The 23,514-nt window shown below is 45.4% G+C and overlaps 1 protein-coding gene across 1 annotated transcript in view; it reads right to left on the reverse strand.

Moving 5' to 3' along the window:
- peak1 (pseudopodium-enriched atypical kinase 1) overlaps nucleotides 1–23,514 on the reverse strand; it is a 102,853-nt gene that overhangs the window by 73,643 nt on the left and 5,696 nt on the right. Inside the window, exon 2 of the mRNA XM_080842348.1 lies at nucleotides 3,624–3,663. The gene's annotated coding sequence lies outside the window, so the exon portion shown is untranslated. The remainder of the gene's footprint in view (nucleotides 1–3,623; nucleotides 3,664–23,514) is intronic.

Here is a 23,514-nt window from a genome sequence, read left to right on the forward strand (position 1 = left end):
ATGAGTAATGTGGTGAACCCTCTTTACACAAATACAGAGGAGATCGATGTCACCTAAATGTTCATTTTAAACACAAAAACAAGCAGAAAAGTGAATGTTGTGCTAAGATTGTTCTGCAGAGCCATATTAACATAAAAACATGTGAGTCTGTAGTCGAAGCAAAGTAACTCAGTGGTTTGTTTTCACCCACATTCTGCTAATAAAACAACTAGAAAAGGCCACAAGAAACCCAACATCGGTACAAGTGCATTTATGGAAGCCTCTACGAGCTGAACTGTTATGTGAAGGTGATTATTCTCCAGCTGAATTGGGTCAGACAGCAAACTCAAAGCAAGTTATCTGCACAATCTGCACTCTGACAGCACTCTTTTTTTGCCGCCTGTCTTGTTCTCGTGACACCTCCACTTGGCTCCAGAGCTTTGGAGGTAACACTTCCACGGAACAACAACACTGAGCTAAAAAATGTCCAATTAATTTTACAACACCTTACAGTGAAACTCATTCTCTCTCACACATACACATACATGCATATAAACACACACAGACACACACACACACACACACACACACACACACACATTAATAAGAGAAAGAGGCTTCATGCTTCACCAAACAACTGTTTTATGAGGCTGAGTGTGTTTGTGTTCATGCCCATATGTGAATGTCATTATCCAAACTGCCTTGCAGGGTCAAAGTTCACACAGTGCTCTGGAGGTCACCTAAGGCACAGAAGCTTTTTAAATCAAGGCCATCACACAAATGGAAAAATCTAGCCCTAAAGGCTCTACTTGTATTTGGCCCATCTTTTCCAATGGTGCCATGTAAACGGCATTCGAGTGTTCTATTATTATTATAGCCCATTTTCTACTATCTTTACAAAGAAACAGCATTTTTATATTTCACTGTTGTAAAATGATTCATGAAAAAGCAGCTTGATTCCTGCCTGCAGTCAAACTAAGCATGAACATTCGTTTGATCTCTATGAAGCCATTTCTTTGAGCTTTTGTGTTGCAGTAGACCAATACGTCATCATATCGATTTCAGTAGTACTTCAGATCAAGAACACAATGGTATCCCATTCCAACAAAGAGGAGTTGCTTTTCAAGACCACACCATCACTACTGCTATCGTACCACCTCTCATGGTTTAACATGTGAGAATTGGGTTGGAGACTATAGACAATTAACAAGCTACCATACAGACAGAAATATTTTGTGAAACCAAGACACAACTAACTGCTAGTGTGCTATCCCACAGGCCTACTTTAGTATTTTTCATTTTTACAGAAGTAGCAAAAAATGGAGGTGAGCAATAGATTCTGTGGAAAGACTGCCCGGAGCAACGGATCTCCGTGCCTGCTTTTGAAATTCAGCAGAAAGCTTATCTGCTTTTTGCCATTTCTGTCTTGATTATCAGAGCTGAAAATGCGCATGTTTGAAAAGGTGACAATTACAACCCAACACAAACTGGAGAAACATCAACTCCCCATCTTACCTTCTCTTTTCTTCCACTCTTTCCTTTCACTGGTTTCCCTCACTCTCTCTCCCTTCCCCGGCCTCCACCCCCAACACCCCCCCTAACCCTCCTCGCCCCTTACTCGTTCTTGCACTGCCTGCATCAAAGTGTGGTATCTGTCACCCGAAGACGCAGGCCTTGTTTTATCATCCACATTTTCAGCCTTGGTCTTTGTGTAGCATGAAGAACAGCATAGCTTCAATGCTGTCAGTCTGTGAATCCCACTGATATTCAATAACTGCACCATCCTTGGTCTAGCTGAGGTGTACGTGTGTGCATGTGTGTGTGTGTGTGTGTGTGTGTGTGTGTGTGTGTGTGTGTGTGTGTGTGTGTGTGTGTGTGTGTGTGTATGTGTGTGTCTGTCTGTCTTTGTGCAAACCCATGAGGACAGGTGAATAAAGAAAATCCTAAGTGCGGCATTAGCATAACGGCTGGGCTAATGAGCCGCCATCCGACAAGCACAATTAGAAAGGATCAAAACAAAAGGAAGAAAGCAGTACTCTCACAATGCCCGACTGCTACGCCTTTATACATCATTACCAGTTGAGCATGTATATCAACCCCAGGCTCCACTCCATCGACACACACATTATAATGCCATTATGTTTTGAAGAAGAGTGCCCTAACACAATGTACAAATGAGTCAATCAAAGCATTATTATCAGCTAAAACAAGGCATATTTCATCAGAATGCATTCATCACAGTGCAATAGCCATACTTTAAAGTTAATGCCTCCTGCGTATCTGTAATGTAGGGCCATATTCGATCTTTAAAAAGTGGTTCAACAGTTGAATTTGGCACCAACTGCTTTCATCCTGACATGTGCTGCCCGTGGAAAAATGACTCCACTACTCTGGGAGTCCCACCTCACTGAGTCACTGAGAGAAGTCCAGGCTAATAGAGCGAGTGAGAATGACAGAGCAAGTGAAACTTGAGCTCGCGTCCATCGCTGCTCACTTTTCCGGGAACAGCCAGCCTTGGGACGGACTAATGGTCTCACAGGAGCCCCTCTCAGACAGAGCACATTAGGGGGCTCATGAAGGCCTGCCTCCAATGTAGGAGCAAGGCAGCCAGGAGACTTCATAGAGAGAGACGTAGAGCAATGGTTGCATTCTCTGTAATAATATTCACTTACACCAACCACTGACAGCTCTGTAGATGCATATAATGGCCTGATGCCCATCGGAGGACTCAGTACTAGAAAAGCTACTTGAGATAGACATGGTGGTCTAAAACGAAAACAAATGTAATGTTGTGTACAGTGCATGCAAAAACGATTTTTCTACTAACACCAGGGCCCACCAAGAAGAGAGAGAACCAAAAGTTCTCACTCTGTGTCAAGTCAGACAGAAACATTTCTCAAAATGCCTCTAGTGGGAGGAGTATTGGCTTGGTTAGCATCCGTGGATATGAGTTCACAGTTGGCATTGGCCATTCCTAATGGCAATAGTTTTTCTATCCTAATAAAACAATTGGAGACAGACGAGTTGCAGAGGAGTGCACCTGCATACCAAGTGTCCGTTGCACAGGGGATCGTGCTGAATTGGACCACTGAGTCATCAACGGGGAGCCAAGCGGCATCAGTATGAATCAATATCCCCCCATGGCTTAGCATAAGAATGAGGTGATGGGAGGAGGAAACGCCCTCCCTCTGGGTGTTTGCAGACCACTGCCAAATGTCTATTTCAAGCGATGCCGCAACAGAAATTAGCCCACTGGACTACAATTTCAACTGTTCTGATCAAATCTATCCAGTGGCTTGCCGCTGACACAGTGCAAAAAAAGGGAGTCATTATTTGAGGGACGTGTGTTGAGCAGAAATGTGCAATGGTGAAACTTTCCTTCCATTGCTATTCAAAAGAGAGTTCCCTTTAGGTGGATGGATGCATTTAATTACATTTTTTCCTCAGCATGGTTCTCTCACTACCAGCTGGGCACGCTACTTACTAAGGCTATTAAAACTGTGTAAGGATGAGTGTCGGTGAGGATGGTTTTGGGATTAAAATACAATTTTTTGCAGTTCAATCCCAAAGCAGTGTGAAGACAGAGTTATGCAACTTCTACCATAAATCAACACGGAGAAAATAACGAGGCAGACTTTACTTACCAATAGAGAAACAACAGGATGCAGGGTCAGCCCGAAATACCTGGAAATAAGAATACAAAGCACCATAAGAAAATAGAGTGTGGTTTTCAGTGTTTTTTTTCTAAAGGTTGAGCTTCCTCTTATTATTTTCATTTTTGACAGGGCAGGGCCTCTTTTACAGACGCACACACTGGATTAACAATTAAGCTTAACAGTTTTCTGGGAGAACCATGTAAACTATTTGAAGTGTTTTTTTTTTCATTGGAATGAGCTGGATGAGAAACAGAACTGGAGCATGAACACATACTGCATTACTTTGAAACAGAGTAGACTCATTATGCTAAAACCATCATATTAAACACCATTCAGGATTATTTACCCTGTCCATGAAGGACATCCATCGGGAAGCATTTCAAGTTTCAGCAAGCTAAAACGTTTCACGGCATTATTAACTCTCTATTTTGTATCCCTGACAAAACACAAAACATGCAGCAACAAAAATCTACCATGCTATTAAACGTGACTGGACAGATTGCTTTGTTGTAGCATTTGTATTTCTTACTCTAGACGAATTGAATTGAATTGAATTGAATTGAATTGAATTGAATTGAATTGAATTGAATTGAATTGAATTGAATTGAATTTAATATAATTGAATAGTGGAGTGGATATTTGCATATTATTCTTCACCTCACCTGTGCAGTTTGTTTAACTTACACTCTCAACATACCAAACATGGTTCATCGTCCCCAATATACAAGAACTCGACCTCATTACAAGCGTTTGAGAGAATGCCAAATTGCCAATGAATCTAAATTTATTTTCAGCTACTTGTATTCTTTTAACACGAGGTTGTTCCAAACATGGGCTGACAATAACCCACGACGGGAGGAGGCCTCAGCGTGTAGGGAATCGCCCCTTGCAGGAAATGAAGCGTACTGCTCTGCAATTTTTCGCTCGTCAAATTCCCTTGTGCTGGGACAGCATGGAGCCCAGGAGAGGAACACCATTGTCTTTGGTAATGACATTTTGCCAATCTTGTCACATTCTTCCATTATTGGGATGCACCATCTGTTTCCTCTCAGTCTCGGAGGGGCAGTGCGCGAGCATCTGCCCACTACATTCGGACGTCCTTTTTTGGGGGGGGCAGAGGAAAGGCTTAGCTTTCGGCAGAGACAGAGACAGAGGATAGATGCATTGCTATGGCAGAGACAGTCCTCACAAACTTGAGGGTTGAATCTCATCACTCCTGCACTTACGGAGTTCCAGTGATGAGCAGTGATGAGATATTCTCACTCGTTTGGAGTGTCTTCTTCACTGTGTGTGGGCACCAAAGGCACCGCTTCAGTGGAGAGGCCGCAGGCTTGAGTCTGCTTCTGAATACAAAGTGAGCAGGTTTCCGGGGGGGACCCAGGAAACTTCTGCCCCATGCTAGACTCAATCTGAGCCAGGAAACATGCACTAATAATTCTAAAGAAATGCACCACAAAATAGCCACTTCTCATATAAATGAAGAGAAAGGGAGGTAACCTTAATCTCGTTTATCACTCACATCATGTCTGTGTGAACCATGTCTGTGCATTTTAGTGTGTGTGTGTGTGTGTGTGTGTGTGTGTGTGTGTGTGTATGTGTGTATGTGTGTGTGTTACTTGGAGTGTGCAAAGAAATACACAACTATTTGCAGAATACATCTCAACCCACCACAGCAGTTTGGCAAAATCTTCAATTGTTCTCATCTTCAGACTAATTCCTTTTGAATGACTAGCGAGAACACAATCACATCAGCTCCCTGTGTGAATGCAAAGTGAGGAATCCTCTAAGCGCCTGGAGCTGTCTCTAGAGTTCAGGTGTTTGGGATTACAGAGCGAGGAAGTGGTACTGGCACGTGAGAGTTACATAACGACCTGCGCCTCTTCACAATACACTCCTCTGGCATTCCTTTTGAGATCCTGCTCATTCTGTCTTCCTCCCTTCCCTTTCTTCCTCCCCCCTTCCTCTCTTCCTCCCCTTCTCCCCCCTCCTCTCTTCCTCTACTCCCCATCCCCCCACCCCCCTCATCTGCGGAGCAGAGGCGGAGATTGCAGAATCAAGTTATTAGCATGCAAGCATGGCTGGAAGGTGGAACCATGTCGACTGATGGGGTGAGGCAGGTAGCCTACTTTGCACTGCGAAGGAGCAGGGAATGTTCCGCTTTATTAATGCAGCTCAGCCATTTCCTCCATTACTGGTCATCTGAGCTGCATGAGGATTATGAGATGAAAGGGCTAGCTGGACAATAATTGATTCCAGGCAATTGAATAGTATTGAAAATTGAAAAAAAGGTTTTGTGCTTGTGTGTGTGTGTGTGTGTGTGGGGGGGGGGACGACAAATGGCACTCGTATATCAATGGTGAGGAATTAATTTACATGCCAGCAAAGTCACAGTCCAGTGGTAAAACCTGATTCGACATAGCCCAGTAAAGTAAAGGTAGCCACACCAATGGCATATGAACAGTGATAAGAGGAAAAGGCACATACATTTTTCCTCTTCACAGTCCCTTAATCCACTAGTGCTAATCTAATCATGAAACAGTAATAGACGCGAACAGGATTCTCTACCGTACTCAACTTCATGCTAGTGATAAAAATGTGCTTATCCTGAAATACTTTATGGTTTGGTCAGTTTGATTCACAGGTAGTTTCTCCTCTTCTAGAGAAAGTACTTTTCAATCAGTTGACATCACTAAAGAAAAGTCCTGTACTGTACACCGGCATCTTGATAAAGAGATGCTACCAAATCTGCCCTGGATGAGGTTCTGAGGCTCACCAAATGTGTTGCTAGGTAACCCCCTTACACTGCCTTGTGTACATGGGAAGATATGCAGCTGGGGGGGTGCAGCGATGTAAAAAACAACAGAAACTAAAGAAATTAACTTGTTTTACCTGAGGGTTTGCAAACCATGAAAAAGTATTTCAAACAAAGTGCTTTCCATAAAGGCAGTGGAGCACAGATCACCATTCATATTCCTTATGGTCTATGTGGAGGCATCTAGCTGGTAAAAAATCAAACGGGTACATTTGAATTTCAAAAGTCTCCTGGAAAGTCTCATCGATTTCCCCTTGTGTTTCTAGAAAAACAGAGTGCTGGCAGTGAAAGGCCATATAGGTTATTTATACGATATGCATACGCATTAGTTTTATGATACATGAAAGGATAGCCACCATATTCCAGTTTCATGTTTGAAGTCTGATGAATGTAACATTGGCAGAATGAGGGTAGGCATTTTAAGCTCTGGTCCTCAGTATACGGTATGTTTGTTGTTGGGGTGGTGAGCAGGGAAGAGGGTAGGGGGGAGACACAGCTGCAATAACAGGAGCTGGGACTGGGCTGTGTTCGATGGGGCAAGCAGGCCAGTATTGAGTATGTGTGGTGTGGTGTCGGGTGGGGTGGCAATGTCACGAACACACACGGGCACATCAAAGTCAGGGATGAGGGGATTAAGCTGGAAGCCACGCGCCTCCTGACAAAAGGCGCACTGGAACAAGGGACTCTGCCCCTCACCTAGTGAAAAGAACACTAGCAGGCAGGGAAAATATTTTCACAGTTGATAGGCTAAATAAGATTGTGACTCAGGGATTAGACTTTGCTAGGTCTGTGTGCCTCATAGGGGATGGGTTTGGAGCCACGTTTCCAGGAAACTGCACGCTGTCCATTCTAGGAAGCATCATCTGTAAAATAGGAGATTCCCCACTCAGGTTCATTGCATCCTCCTCTACGGTCTCACCTCCACCCTCCCACATTCCTGGTTCCTTCACACCCCAGTCAACAATTGCAAGCACTGAGCATTAAGGCATAAGTGCTCAGGCTTGTCGATAAGTTCCTGAAGACACAAATGTAGTCATAATGGCGCACGGATGAAACTGAAAGGATGATAAATGGCCGGGAGAGTTACATCAGAGTTCCTCCCAGGCCTCGCAAATCATTCCCGGCTCCGGACGACATCGATCATGCAACAGTGGGCATGGAAGTAAACATCAACATGAAGACAGAGCAGCAGCAGTCTGTTTCATGCTCTTCAAATCGCTAACCAGGCACTTGACTCATTCATGTCCATGCTAGCAGTTAGACAGAGGGTCTGTGCCCTGACTTGTGAGTGGGAGAAAATATGAGCCATTAAAGTCAACAGAGCAGCGTCTGAATGTAAAATGAACACATATGGCATGAATCACATAGATTTCAGAGGCCTTCTCCTTTCAGAGTGATTTTCCTGACCTGAAAACAAAATCATAAACTCATAACTCAGTTAATAAGAGCTTTGTGAGATGAGATTTATGTGCTTGGAGAAAAGGACCTGACGAAGCAGGGCAATGTCGTTCCATCTGGTAGTGGGAATCAAGCATGCAACCAGGACCGAGTTTGCGCAGAGACCCCCAGCCAACCCTCAGCCTGTATCAAGCATGGCGCCGTAAGAATGAGAGCCATCTGAATTTAGATCATTGCCCTGGCAGTGATAGATTTGGCACCGATGATGTTGTGAAACCGAGAGAGAGAAAGATGAGCAGATATATAGAGAGCTCTCCTGGGACAAAGTGACAAGATATTCCCTTACTGTCGCCAACCAAAAAGGGGTATATTATGGAGGGAGTGCTTCAGGAGAGAGAATTATGTGCTGTTCTTTCGCAATTTGCAACATACGAAATATTGCTCCCTAATTTTTCCTCCCTCTGTTGATCCCTCAGGGCACAATTTAGAGGAGCTACCAGCATAAGAGCCAAGATTTGAGGAGACAGCAGGTGACCACACAAGGCAGACCATCAGACAGACAGACAGACAGACAGACAGACGGAGCTCCAGTCTGGGTGAGGGAGGGAGTAAAGGAGACGCAGTGCCTTCAGTGCCAGACAATCTCCTCACAGCCAGAGGGCTCTCAGCAGAACCCGATGACCCTCCACTCCCAGCCATGAAATCCCTTTCCCTCGGTCCAGCTTCAAAGAGGGGGGGAGTGCACAACAGAAACTCAAGCCTGTTTGAAAAGGAGGCACGCCACTGCTGATGGCTCCTAAAACAATAGCCTGGCAGACAAAGGGCCGCAGATCAAGTTGAAAGTGAACAGGCCATGACCAACTAAATCAAAAACATGTTGAGATGTGGGTGAGGAAACTCAATGCTCCCTGAGATTCAAAGACTTCATCCCTATCATGCTCTGCTCTCGAACAATCCTGCAAATGTCGAAAAGCAAACTAAAAGTGCGAAAATATTTAGACTAGCATTTAAAAGCTGTTCTCATTTTCATTTGTTTGTTATCCAATTTGAAGCATGTGGTATGGAAATAAATCAGACCAAACTTTCTCATGAAACATGGATATCTATCACTTCAAGTGAATTAAGGTTTTGGGTTCCTCAAGAATGATGAGAGTATTTTCTTACACACTGTGCCAAGTGAATGACTAATTAATCTAATCAGCGTGTCATTAGACCCTGCTACGGAAAAGAAAAGGGCCTTATTAAATTAACATACACTTTATTTGGAAATGCCCTGAGTGGAATTTGGAGAGCAGATATTGCAATAACAAGGTTGAATTTGAGAAAGAAACCTTTTACTCAGACAGCTGTAAGGCACTGGCCCTGGTCCTAATGGATTGAAATGTATAGCTGCTCCACTGCATATACACTCACCACTGAAAACATGTGCACCTACGGGCCTCTTCTCGAAACACGGTGTGCAACGGCAGTTTTTTATAACTTGTTGAACTACAACCTACAGCACAGATGTGTGGAAATGTGGACTTATATACAGCAGTGTGGACTACAGCTTAATGTGATGGACAGCCCGTAAAGCTGTGCCACAGGAGGAAAGTCTAGTTTTTTCCGGCCTCGAGCCATCCACGCTCCATGAAATTGATAGCCTTCTATAAGACAGGAAATGTGATAAAACAAACAGCACAGCGGATACATTCTGCATCCTTCTTGCTGAATAAAACGGCTTGTTTTTACCATAAAAGCATATCATACTTTCCAACTGTTTCCTCTGTGATGTCATGGTGGAGACTGTCTGATGATGTATGGTCGTGGCCGAGCGGCATGTGAAAAGTCAGGAAAGGCACGTCTCGTCACTCTCCACCTCTTCCTGTGGGACGGGGGAGGACTGACGCAGTGGCAGCAGGACAGATGACCTGTTCTCATGCTATTGCACATTCTTTCCATATCTAAGCCCAAACAGGCAAGTGATAACTATAGCCCCATATAGGCTCCCGTCAGTATGGAATTTGGGGGGGCGACTGCCTTCCACCCGTTCCCATTCATGGAACGCTGCTCCGCTGGAGCTGACGTGGGAGAAGGGCCCGACGCTGGACAGGTCATGTTGTCCCAGCCGTTCTTCACCAAGCATCAGTCTCCCCCCTCAACTCCTGCCATCCACAAGTAGAACAGAGTACTCGCTATGACTACACTTTCATGGTGCTCTCTATTACTAGGCTCTGTTATCACTGCAGAACAGAGCATAGTCAGCACAGCACCCATTTCTCTGGAAGCATATTTTCAAAAACTCACTGGAATACTGATGATATAGCAACACTGTAAAATATGTCAAATTCAATTCACTCAACCGTACCCTTTCCAAGAGTGGCTTTCCGACAGAGTAAAACCAGGGGCTGGTGATTTTGGTGGCAAGCAGCTGAGAGATCAGTGCAGTGTAGAGGCTGGGCCAGGGAGTCGACGCTGGAGACGTGAGGGGGTGGGGCCGCTGAACCTGAGCAGGTGCAGGAGCTCCTGTCAGTCACCGGGGGCCACTCACTGACTAATGGCCAGAGAATACGCAGCACACAATCACCGAGCCACATCTGATATTGATATTTCAGGGTCCTGGTGTTGTGCAGCCTTAAATTATGCCACACGGCAGTCACCATTAGTCATTCTCTGGCGCTGATGAGAAATCAAGCAGCTGCTCTTTGCAAGGCCTCTCAGGAAAGCAAGAGCAAGCAGAGGGGTGGGTGGATGGGGCACTGAAGCATATCTGCACCACCTCAGCTCACTATTGATTGGCAGCTACTTTCTCTGAAAAGACATCTATGTCATCCCGGACATGGAGATTGCTGAAGTCTGTCTTTTTACGAACACACAACTCCTAAGAGACCACAGAAAGTGCATTTAGTATGGGGGTTATTGATTCTTTCTTATCAGTGGAATCCTTCTGGGGGTACAGCTGTGGCAGACTTAACCACAGTCATCTGAAGTGAAGTGTAGAGGTCATTCAAAGTGACTCTGAGTGGTTGGGCAGCAGGCAATCAGCATTTTGATTTGGACATTGGGATTAAAGATGTTTCTTAAGCCTTGACTTGCAAATGCCATGTTCACTTCAAAACTAACTAACCTCGGGAGTCGCTCTGAGTTCAGTGAGGAAGGCTGAAGCAAATCCTCCGAATCAAGTGTTGTTGCTTTGAATGGTAACTGAGGAGGGAACACATAACTGTGTAAGATTGACATGAAAACATGGCCTGACTAGGACGCAGAACCCATGCACTGACCTATAAAATGTAACTATAGCAAACACTTTGTAATCCAATGGAATTTAGTGACAGCCATCTAGAGTTGAGGGAAAAGTATTGGACACAGTGATGTATCCCAGGAAACTAAAATATGAATTCCACTATGGGCAGCAACAGAGAAGTCTATCTTCCTTAAACCAGACTCAAAACTCATGCCATTCAGCTGAACATTTTGACAGATGTTGCACATTTTCTAGCCAAACTGCATTGTCAGACATTATCACATCCCTGTAGTTCATTATAGCTGGCTTCAATTCAGTTGTACAGCCCATCTAGAATAAAAAGGCAGTTACTTGGAATGGCTTTGTTGGATCTGCAGACCACACTCAGCATTCACCTCAGCCAATCAGAATTTTGGAGCAATTATGTCACAAACAAAATGTCCCCAGCAGCACCACAACACCCTGATGCTTGGAATTGGGACAGGACATCCAGAGAAACTGTGTGATTGTGAGAGGCATCCAGCTTGACAGAGGCCAGCCGCATTCAAGGCAATTTCAATTAGTCTGAAGGTACTCAAACTCGGTCCGAGACAAATGCAGGATTCTGTTCTAGTGCTAATGCAATCATGCTGATCTAATGAGAGGGACAGGCGTAGAAACCAAAGCACAAGGAAGGTTAGATCAGTATAATCTCTGTCAGCACTATAATGGTGCAGTTTCTGAGCCTTTAAGCCTCTCGTCACGTTCCAGTCGCAGATGAAGCCTGAAGAATCACAGATTTTTGTTTTTACATAAACAGGCATAAATTCAATAAAGAATGTCAACAAAGAAAATACTGTTAGGAAAAGAAGAAGCAAAATGGGCTGATAACTTTCATTAAATTAAACAAGATAATATTCACTGAATGCAATGCAAATCCCTGACTGTACCACTCACAACAGCATGTTATTCATGATCAGAAAATATTTCTCCATTGACAGGGGACTCCTAGCTGCTTCCTCACATGAACTAGAAAGGCATGTCTGGGCAAGTATTTGACCACTTATTTCCTATCGTGGGAGGCCACGGGTAAGCCCTCCTCATTTCCGCTGGATCAAAGTCCTCCCAGTCAAGTTTGGCTGGTCTGTTTTTGAACATTACATGTATTTATTTGTTTCCTAAAAGGGTTCCCAGGGTGCTGAGAGTTCCCACATGTTATTCCCAGCGTCTCAGTAATACAGAAAGGAAAAGATTGGAAGAGCAGAACTCTATTCCCACACATCCTTAAGACCAACGCCCACTGGTGGCAACGTTCGCGGGCATGTCAAGGAATGCCCCTAATGATCTGAAACATCCATTAACAGTGTTACTGTCAAAACGGCATTATTAAGTGATCGTTTAAGACGTAAAATGACAAAGAGACAGCGTTTCAGTGTAATTTGGGAGTACGCTCGAGAAGAGTTGTGCTTTCATTTGGGTGGAGTGACATTCTTGCCTCGGTAATAATGTCCACTTGCACTGCATGCAGCATCACGCTCTACGGGTTGGATGACAGTTTCTTTAGTGTATCACCTGCTGGCTGGCTGATTCAGATGGATGTATGGCCCGGCTCGCCAACACCCCAGGGTCAGAGGAGTCTCTACAGGGAGCCGTCATGAGGGGAAGGGGCAGGTACACTGGAGGCCCTGTGGCCGGCCTGTGGGTTCTGGAGAGTGTTGGCACCCGCTGCCAGATTCCTGCTCAGGCCAAGCCTTGGCCCAAGACCTGCTTGCTCAGTGCAGAGCGAGAAGGAGTAGGAAGCTGGCCTCCAGAGAGCCGGCTGCTCAAACATGTTAAACAAACAGAACCACAACCTGTGTGGTCGGAGGCTTGATGGCGCACGCCTCACACTCAAACTGTAGAAGGTCCGATACATTTCCAGCTTGATTTTTACAGATCTCACTTATCTGTGCTGTTACTTTTGCCTCGGCCTGATAAAAAAGGTTCGCCACTAAACCTATGACAACTCAACCACACATCCTTATCCTCTTAGATAACCAAAAAAGAACCACTTCACTTAAGACCACTTCACTTCAGAACACGTCATTACACCACATTTCGATCGCCTTTTCTAACGAACCCACGAAAATGGGTCCACCACACATGGAAGTCCAGAGGCAGGAAGGATATTCTCAACGAGCGATTAGTGAGAAGTTAAAGTGTACTGAGACTGCCATCCACAATGCAGTCGTAAAATGTCAGAATACAGTGGTCTGGGCGTCCACGAGTGACACTTTTTTACCCATTTTCATGTGTTTTTAGAAAAGGCGAAACTCAACAAAATGTGGCATAATGACATGGTAACTGCATGATGGCCAACTGAAAAGGGACTACAATAGGCTGAGGTAAAGCAATCAATTTCCGTTCTGATGCAATCACTGCGTTCAGAAGAAAGTTTGTTTTTGTCTGTTTTATTCAAGAGTGGTTGTCAACTATTGCCCAGAACTGTCTCATAAACATCATGAGTGAGAGTGAGACTGTTCCCATCACGGTGAGGTCAACTGGGCTTTCCACATCAACAAATCTGGTGAATTCTTTATTTCCTTTCTTTCATTAAAACTGATGACTCACCAGCAAAGAGGCTAAACGCTGCCATGACCTCAATTTGTCTCCTCAAACAGGCGTGGCATCCTGATTTCACCCCCATCTGAGCAGTTTGCAGGAGAGAGAGAGACACAATGCTATATAAGGCTTTGTGCACTATGGCTGTAGCACTTTACTGTAAGTGCAGTGTGCCTTGCCCCCGTAAGGTGCGGGGGAGCGGCCTCGGCCGCAGACTTGTTTACACAGCATCTTCTCCTGATTTTCCTTTTTAAGAGGTCCTGCTCCCAAGCACGTCTCAGCCACTGTAGTCCCATCTCAAACACTAATATTTACAGGGCCATTGCGGTCTGAGACAGGAAGTGAGCTGAGGTCTGTGCTGAGGGCGCAGTGGCCTTTCGAGGCTCCACCCACACCATGGGGTCACGTCCAGGGCGGAGAGGCTGCACCCCTCAGGCCAGGATGTCCTGCTCACCAGGTGGTGCCGGCAGGAGAGCAGTGAAGGCAGCAATGCAGCTCAGTTGGACATTCTATTTGTAGTACGAGTGCGTGTGTGTGTGAGTGTGTGTGTGCAAGCTCAAGAGACCATGTGCAGAGACAGCCATAAATCTCTCCTTTTGCTAAACAGTTACTCTCTCTCGCTCTTGCTCTCACTCTCCCTCTCTCTCTCTTCCTCCACTCTCTCATGCCTTCTCTTTCCCTGCTTTAGCTTACTTTTGCTAGTCACAGATTCCTCTTGCTCCCCTTCCCCTCAACATTCATCATACTTCTTGCTTCTCATTCGGAGCTCTCTTCAGGCTCCCTCGTTCAATGGAGCAGCGATACAAGGGCACACAGGAAATCTGAGACGCAGGAGAACCAAAAAAACAAAACGAAAACTCTCAGGACCTGCTGATTAGTCAACCGTTAAGAGGGAAAGACAAATAAACGTCAGGCCTTCTCTCCCCCGGGTATCTTTTACTTTTCCCTTTTCCAAATTACTGCTTCCTCTGTGCCTAATTCACTAGGCCTTTCTTTAGTGTGTGGGAAGAGAAAATAACGTCCATATGTACGTCCACTAGTGTCAAACAAGTGTGGGTGTTGTGTTGCCAACCATGTCAAATAGAAAACAGACATCAAGGAGTGATATGCTGTGAGACCCCATTGCAAGCCTCACAGCATACAATATTTTCATTTTTTAGGTATTCAGGTATGAAAGCTAGATATGTGCTTGTGTAGAATGCTTTGATCATATTCTTAATATGGAAAGAGTCTGCCCCACTGGGCTTGAAATAGCCCCCAGATCAACACGAGCAGAGATGTAGCCTACCCATGTAATTATCACAAGCCTAGATCAAACGCATCCTCAGCTCTGGAAACTCAGGTTAGTGTGGGTAGGTTGAGGAAACATGATTCTGACAGTTGTGAGCACACCGCTATCTATTCCGTGCGGCATCCCACTCCTCTCCCCAGACACACTCAGGCTTTGATTGATCTCCCACAGGAGCACACCTCTGAAAATGTCTTATTTAACCGGTGTCCACAGCGGGGGGATCACACGTGATTGAATAGCCTAAATACATATTTCTGTCCTTAACAACAATCCAAATGATCAACAAATAAAACAGACTAACACGACTTTCATATTTGGTGCAGAGGCACCTCATTATTCGTGTGTTTTGCTCTTTGTGTCTACACCCAGGTATACTGTCAGACTTGAAATGTGTTCATTCATACAGTTTTCAGGGAGGCATGAACCCTTCTCATCCGAAGGGGCGGAAATCCTGCAATCGACCCATCCAGGGTAAAATATGAATAGTCCCCCCCAGAATATATCACTGTAAACAGTGTCATTTCAATAATATTAATACAGCGTGGCAAAGACAAAATAAAGGCTTTTGTGCTAACAAGACAATAATCACAATGTGGATCGTAGGGTAGTGAGAGAAGCGCAGAGATGGATCATAAGTGTTGTTGGTAGCTGACTTCCAGTAAGTAGGGTACTTTCAAAAGGATAACATGTTTGGTCAGCTAGCTAGCGGTTAGCTGACGTTTATGTAATCTTTTACTGCTCAGATTGTGAGCTTGGTCAAATTATTTTAAAAGAAAGGCATATTCTTTGAGATTCTTCATCGCCCAAGATCTTTTCTGCCTGGCTTCAGGAAACACTCCTTGTTACATAGTTAACATTACAGGCAGTGGGGAGTGTCTCCCAATGCTTGAAAAGTTTGCATTATTAATAATGTTATGGTAAAAATTATTCTTCTCTGAAGGAAATGCCGCCTGGACTACATTTTTTTGTTCTCCCATTCATATATTTCCTCACTGGCAGCAGATGCTACTTTTTTGTCCTAACCCCCTCAGAAATATCTCTTGAGAAAAGCTTTGTTTCAAAGTCCCTCCAAAAAATGATTTGAGATTTCTGCCCAAGCTCATCGTCTTTTCTCTGAACGACCCAAGTCATCCCCTTGATGTCTAGCTAAGAGGTTGACTGGGCACACTTGTGTGCCATACACTGAAACTGAATGGCACCAGCTATGAGAACACACACACACATATACACACACACACACATAACGGAAGTCATTCTCTGTGCACAAACATTCCATTTCCTCAAACAAGGGTCTTATGCCCTCAGTGCCCTTGCAAAAGGCTCCTAAAATGTGATCGGGGAGATTCTGCTGTTGTGCAGTTCAGACATGTCCTTGGGCCAAGCTCAATCCCCATGGTTCCACGTAGGCAGCCGCCTGCCATTCTCTCCTTGACCTTTATTAACTTTCAAAACTTGTTCGAGCAAAACTCCCCATTTAAGTATGTGACCACAGACCCATAGGTTCACAGAAGGCAACACAATGGGCTTTATCAAATGGTATTTACAAAGTAATCATTAATGATTTCACAATGCAGTTTTAACTAAGGAAAAACACTGGAGAAGCCAAGGTCAAGAGCATTCAGACAAAAATGACCTGGTAAGAAGCCAAAGGCTCAACCCAGCGACAAGCAGGCCCAAACTCTGGCCAATCAAAACAGACCTCCTAATTCCGTTTCCATAACAGAGTGTGGAGCGACCAGTCGTCGTGGCGATTAGAGTGATTAACTGAGCCCGGAGCCACGTTTGATTGGGAATCAGCGGTGTGATAAAGAGAACCAGAGGGAGCGCAGGACAGGAGGAGTGCTGAGGATGTGACACGCAGCCAAGCGCGCATTCATCATGATGTCACCATTTTTCTGTCCAAGCCAGGGCGAAGCAAAAAAAAAAAACAGCTCAGCCCAATCCAAGCACTGAGAGCTTACATCACATTCAAACGAGATCACCAACTATATTTAACACATGAAGGTCCCACCGGGCTCACAGTGGAGTCCAGACTGCCCTGGACACCCCCACACCCCCACACCCACCCTCCACTCTGCTCTGCTCTGCCCTGGACATGTGCAGCTAGTACACAGTGGAGAGTAATGGGTACAGACTGCTCAAGGGACAAAAGGCATCTCTAAACTGTCGCGGTGAGGGCAGTCAGCCATGGAAATCTACTGTGGACAGGGCGCAGTGTTTATGGCTGGCAGTAATTACAGTTTGGTGGAGTCCCTAGCTCGAAATTGAGCAGTACAATACACACCACTGGTTTAGCTGGCAGCCCAGAAGAACCATTAAATCTGTCGGCAGTTCAAAAGAAGGAGATAAAGCGCTGGATGTAAACTTCATGGGAGAGGACCTCCCAAACCCTGCCGCTATCCAGCGCTTAGGAAAGCTTCAGTGTGACAGCCATGGTGCAGGATAATTGCATGTCTGAGGCTCCTACCAATGGTATACTGCCGGTTTGATGGAGTGCAAATGTAGGTTATTACCTTATTATGCGTATGACTTATCCTGAGCTCCTGGGACCAAGCCCCTAAGACATTTATGTGTACAACAACTAATCATGACTTCCTGGGCAGAACAGTCCCTGTATACATTAACAGACTATTGCTGGCCAAGGTTTTCAAGGCTGAGTCATTACAAAATCCACAATCCATACTCATGAAATGAATGCAGTTACTAATTAAAATATATTCAATGCAACTCTCCTCATTTGCTATTACTCTAAATAAACTGAAGTTTCATCACCTCAAACCATGGATTCCAAGTCTATTAATAGGAACTTACTTGAAACAAGTTAATTAATACCCATCAATCAACCGGCAAGTTGCCTTAGAGGAAATGTCCCCCTAGAGTAAAAACACATTTTACCACATTTTGTCATCTCACTTCAGCAAAAATACTGCTGTAAAATGCTGTGAAAAAGTCCTCAAGCTATATAGGTGTTTTATACTAGTATACTGTACAGTGCATATTACTAACAAGCATAACATTTTGAGTTTGTGCCTTCATCAACACACACACACACACACACACACACACACACACACACACACACACACACACACACACACACACACACACACACACACACACACACACACACACACACACACAGACCCACAAAGGCTGTAATCAGCAAAACAAAGACTGGCTTCTCCTGGGCCGACTGTTTTGGCAAGCCCATCCCAGTGACATCACCGTGCTTATTTTCCCAGCATGGCACCATGTTCTGATTCCGTTCCCATACGGCGCTCGAGCATATGGCGGGGCCGAAGAAGGGGCGCTGTCACGTTTCAGGTGAACGAGATGCAAACGGCAGGTTGGGCTGCCGCGCCAGACCGGCTCCTGTACCAACCGGCTCCAGCCGCTAGCGATGTCCGTACACATACCAGAGCCCCGGCGCCCAACATGAGGGCCTGAGGGGAAACAGAGCCTCCATCTGACCTGTCAGCAGGAGGTGTGGGCCAGCCAGATTTTGTTGTCAGAGGCTGAGCTTTTTTGCAGGGCAAACAAGGAAATCTGAGCCCCAGCTTGGGCCGTCTGGCCTTCTTATGAGTCTGGCTTTCGAGTGAGAGACAGGGACCTCAAAAGGGTGAAGAGGATCAAAAAACAGCAACTTTCTGAGCATCTTCTCATGTTAAGGCTTGCCGTCTTGTTCAGTCAGCATGTCTGATATAATTAGGTTCTCACCTTATTGCAATACCTGAAATACTGGTTGGCATTACTGCTGCTGTCTGGGGCACATTAAAAAGCCGCTGATTCCTGCTTCAATAGATGCTTAGCATCTGAAAGGGCTTTGGGATGCACAGGAGAGGGCCAGGCAGAGAGGCAGCGGTCACACTAAGGATGACTGCCTAGCCTGATGAAAGCGAGACTATCTCTGTGGTGAAGGGGCCATGGCTCACCTCATCAGAGAGAGGAAGTGCAGGGCGTCTTGAGTGTGTTGATTTGAGCAGCAGAGAGAGAGAGAGAGAGAGAGAGAGAGAGAGCTTTCATCAGCCGACTGTGGAGACGGCCAGAGGTTGAATCGGCGACTCCTATCGGAGTGCCAGGCATGTCGCTAAAGCAGCACTCATTACCTGCGCGGTGGCGAGATGGACAGCGAAGCAACACTTGGAGGGCAGACTTCAAATAAGCCTATAATTGCACTGTTTGCAACAAATTCAACTGCTTGTGTCTGTCTCATCTCTCATCTCTCTCTCGCTCTCGCTCTCTCTCCCTCTCTATCTGTGTGTGTGTGTGTGTGTGTGTGTGTGTGTGTGTGTGTGTGTGTGTGTGTGTTTCTCCAAATAGAGCCAAACACTCCCGGAGAAAATGTAAGTCATTAAAAGTTGCGATGATCACTGGGCATGGATAATAAGGGGCGTGACGGTGATTAAGATTTCCTGTTGATTTTTATCACACTGCGTGTTTGACAAATGAGCGAAGTGCTTTCAAAGCAAACATTACAATGGAGCAGAGTAATAAAATAAAGCAACCCGATCCTCTGGGCTCTCAAAGGCTGGGCTGGGGCCGTGTGAGTGGGGAGCAGCGTCAGTGTTGGGGTGGGGGAGGTTTGGGGAGGCATCTGTGGATTACACATGAGCAGTGAAAGACCAGTGGCCTTGCCAGCAGAGTACACTCTACTCATATGGCCCATATGGCCGATATGGCCCGAACTTTGTTTGATCACTCTGTGCAACAGGGAGGATGGGTGGTTAAGGAGAAAACTCCCATCAAGCTTTGCTTGCTTTGGAGGGGGATCACAGTCTGCAGCCTATGTCTGTCCATATGTGTGTGAGTAAGTGGATACTGTATGGTCTGTGTGGAGTCAGTCTACAAACAAGAGATGAACAGAACACGTGTGTACACACACACACACACACACACACACACAAACACACACAATCAAAGGGGTGGGGGGTTGGCAACTACTCGCGTCACTTGCCACCAGCAAGTTCATGCTGTTCCACTCACCTCAGGCCCCCTCCCCTTCCCTCCCCTCCCCAGCCCTGCTCCCTCCTGTTCTCCTCTGTAATCTCCCTGCCAACCGTGGCAGCATGCCAGCAGTTCTGCTCGACCCCAGACGTCCAACCATCAACACTCTACCCCGCCCCTCCTCTACACTTAAGCATTCCTTGCCCCCCCTGTATATGGACTTCCGCCACGGTTGCCACTATACCACCAGTGATTTCACGCCATTCTCAGACAGCCGTGTCACAACCATCTCAGCATAACATCCCCACAGACAGATACAACAACCCTGGAGTGCCCGATATAGCTGTGAAAGGGGTCCTACTAAAGATGTGTGTGTTTTTTTTTTTGTGTGTGTGTGTGTGTGTGTGTGTGTGTGTGTGTGTGTGTGTTCAAGGCCTTAATGTGTTTTTGTGGCCCCTCTCCTTGCATAATGAACAGAGAGCACTAACACAAGCAGTGGCTGCTGGAACACTGGTGTGACATGCACTAATGCTGCTGATGATTCATAGCGTGAAGACACGGGACAAGATCAGCGCTTGTGTTTAACACCACTGCTGCATGTGGTGAATAACAATAGAGTGTCTGTCTTTTTCACACGCATGTGGTCACGGATGAAGTTTGACTCTGCAGTTGCATGTTCCAACTCAAAAACAAGGTTATTGGAATTGCTGTAATTGCTTGAGTCCTCTTGGCATGGCTGATGCATGTCTACCACACTTTCATAGAAGAGGCATTTGTGTAATCATAGGGATATTAATACAAATCTTCAGATGCCCAGCTGCCCTCTTGGCTTTGGACAACTCCTGAGTCATGCTGAGTGCATGCACATTGAATGAAGACAATAACTTTAAAAAAAACAAGTGACACACAACAGCACGCCATCAGCTGACAATTTTCCCCACTGTGGTTCTTTTTGTCCAGCAAACCCATCTAATCACTCAACTTTTGTACTGGGTAACCACTGAGTGAATTATCCATGGAAACCTCACAAACACTGCAACACTGCATGGCAAAACAGCGTGACAAAAATGAGCCTCACTCAAGCCTTTCATATTACCTGTAACCAAAGCAGAGGTCGAGATCAGTTTGCAATAATGAACTCAGCCATGCTTAGTGGGCATCAGCACACAGCTAATATGGCGTTCCATTAAGAATTAACAGAATTCAGGCCCTCCATTCAGGTAATTACACCAAATGACTCCATTCATCTTTAATCTGATCCACCCCACTCTGGTATAATATAGTCAGGGATGTCCCAGCCTGTGGCATTAACTTATCTTGCAGAAAATGTTAACAATTGAAAGCTGTCCAAATGCCTACTTGTAGAAAGGGCAGACCAATGGAAGCAAAGCCAGATAAGCAGCGTTAAACAGAATTTTAAAGTTCACTCGGATCAAAACAACGCCTCCCCTTGAGACTGCTGCCGGGCATCCGGAATGAATGCATGTATTGTACAGTATGTGGTCTAGGCCGACTTCATGAATATCACATTACCCATATGATAGCAAAAATGCTCACATTTGAAGTATGCAGTTTGATAATTCTGGCCAACACGTGGAATGTCTTAAGGCACTCCCTCTCACTTTCTACCTCTCCTTCTCAGTCTAGTCTTCATTCTGCCTGTCTCCAGCATAAGAGCAAATAAGGAAGTCTGACAGATTCTGGTTTTGGTTCTGGCAGTGGTTCACTTCATTTTCGTGACATTTCAAGATTCAATTTCAGCTCATGCATGACCCACCCGTTCTTCCTTTCATTCAGATTGAGGGAGGTGCTATAAATATGCCAAATACCTTAGACTGCCATGGGAAATCAGCCGTGATCTCTTTGGACGTCAAGAAAAGCAGCACAATCATTTGAAGCACGAAAACAAAAGCAGGAGGAGGCGGGGGGGGGGGGGGGGGGGGGGGGGGGGGGGGGTCTTTGAATCCTGCTTCTTTTTGACAGGCAAGAAAAGCACTGTGACCTAATTAACTAAGGAACTAAGATATTATTCAGAAACCCCTGATGATGGGCTAAGCTGGCACCTCTTCCACCTCTATAATACACAAACATAAAAGCCCTGAAGCTTGAACTGTCAATAAATCTACAATGTAATTTCATAGCGGGGATATGGGGCGGAATAGTAATGTGGGTGAAAACAAACATTCCTGCGAAACTATGGAGAGCCAAACTAAATTGAAGACCACATATAACCTTGCAGCCCAACTAGTAAACAGCTTGTGAGTTGCCCCCCCCCCCCCCCCCCCCCCCCCCCGACTAAATCTAGTGGAATTCACTCCTCTCTAGCACACCATTGTAGGTCTCATCTTAGTGACTCTGGAAGAGCTGCCAAGAGATAGACGAAAACATGAGCGCAGGAGAGAGAGAGGGAGAGAGAAAAGACTGTGTTTGGGCAAATTGATGGGTTTGGTTTTTCACAGCATTTCACAGGGCTTGTTTTCTTTCTCCGGCTCTCAAGAATTTTGAGCAACAACACAAAGCACAAGCCCCGGTGAGTGGGTGCTTAAGATCTGGTGCAAGATAGCATTCAGGCATGTCATGGAATCAGCTCTCCTGCCATGGCAATGCATTCAAACTCCACACCGAGCCCTACAGTGGGCATGCCACAGCTCACACTCGCCTTCGTCAACAAGGCAAACAGTAAAGTATGGATAAGTGGGGGTGGGGCTTATCTGCCTACCACCGCAAGTGTGCCTCTAATTTTAGCAGCCGTCCCAGTATGAGTACACAAACATGGATACAGTGTTCCCTCTCTATGCAATTAACCACCAGGAAAACGACCAGCTTGACTCTCGGGGGGAGTTCGGAGGTAATGCGACAGCTGGCCTGTGCAGAACAATGTCATTACATGTCATTATGACACACTGATTCAACCTGGAAACTGGCAGGCTGGAAGTTCCAGTTCCTTTATGATCTGACCCTAAGTATACACGATTTTCCGAAAGACAGCCCCTTCAACCTGTGACTGTGCACGGTAGATTAGCCCACTGATAATACAGGCCTCAGCACAGCACCAACACAGAGTTGTGTTTGCTTTGAGTACAGCTTTGACTGTTTACTAGAAGAGGAAGCAGTGAGAACTTTACAGATCATCTTCATCAGGTTATTATATTTTTCTGGATGACTATTAAGGAAAGGTTCCTGTGTCTGCATGTCAGGGGTGGGAATTTCCGCAGCGGTGACGGTACATATCTATCACGATATTTGGGCCACAATACAATACTACTGTGATTCTTTACATCGTATATTACAGCAAGTCTTCCGATACGATTCAGCAATAAACAGCGATTTATTCCTCCCATATATCACGTTTTGTATACTGGGAGTCTCTGTAGCCTTCTCGGCACTGTCCATTCTTTCTGACTTGCTTACCACTGTGACGCAAAAGAACAAGGTCTAGTGTTATCTTGAGGAGTTCAGAAACGATATTATCAGAGTAGACGTATGTACCAAAATAATATTCAAATCATAATAAATATCATGATACTTGCCAACGCTGTATCGCTGTATTTGTTGGTCAAAAATAGGCTCAGGAGAGTCGCACTGGCAGGGAGAAGAGGTCTGGAGTTGACATTCAGATCTTGAGCATAAA

This window comes from Sprattus sprattus (genome assembly GCF_963457725.1).
Source record: "Sprattus sprattus genome assembly, chromosome: 7".
Taxonomy (NCBI): domain Eukaryota; kingdom Metazoa; phylum Chordata; class Actinopteri; order Clupeiformes; family Clupeidae; genus Sprattus; species Sprattus sprattus.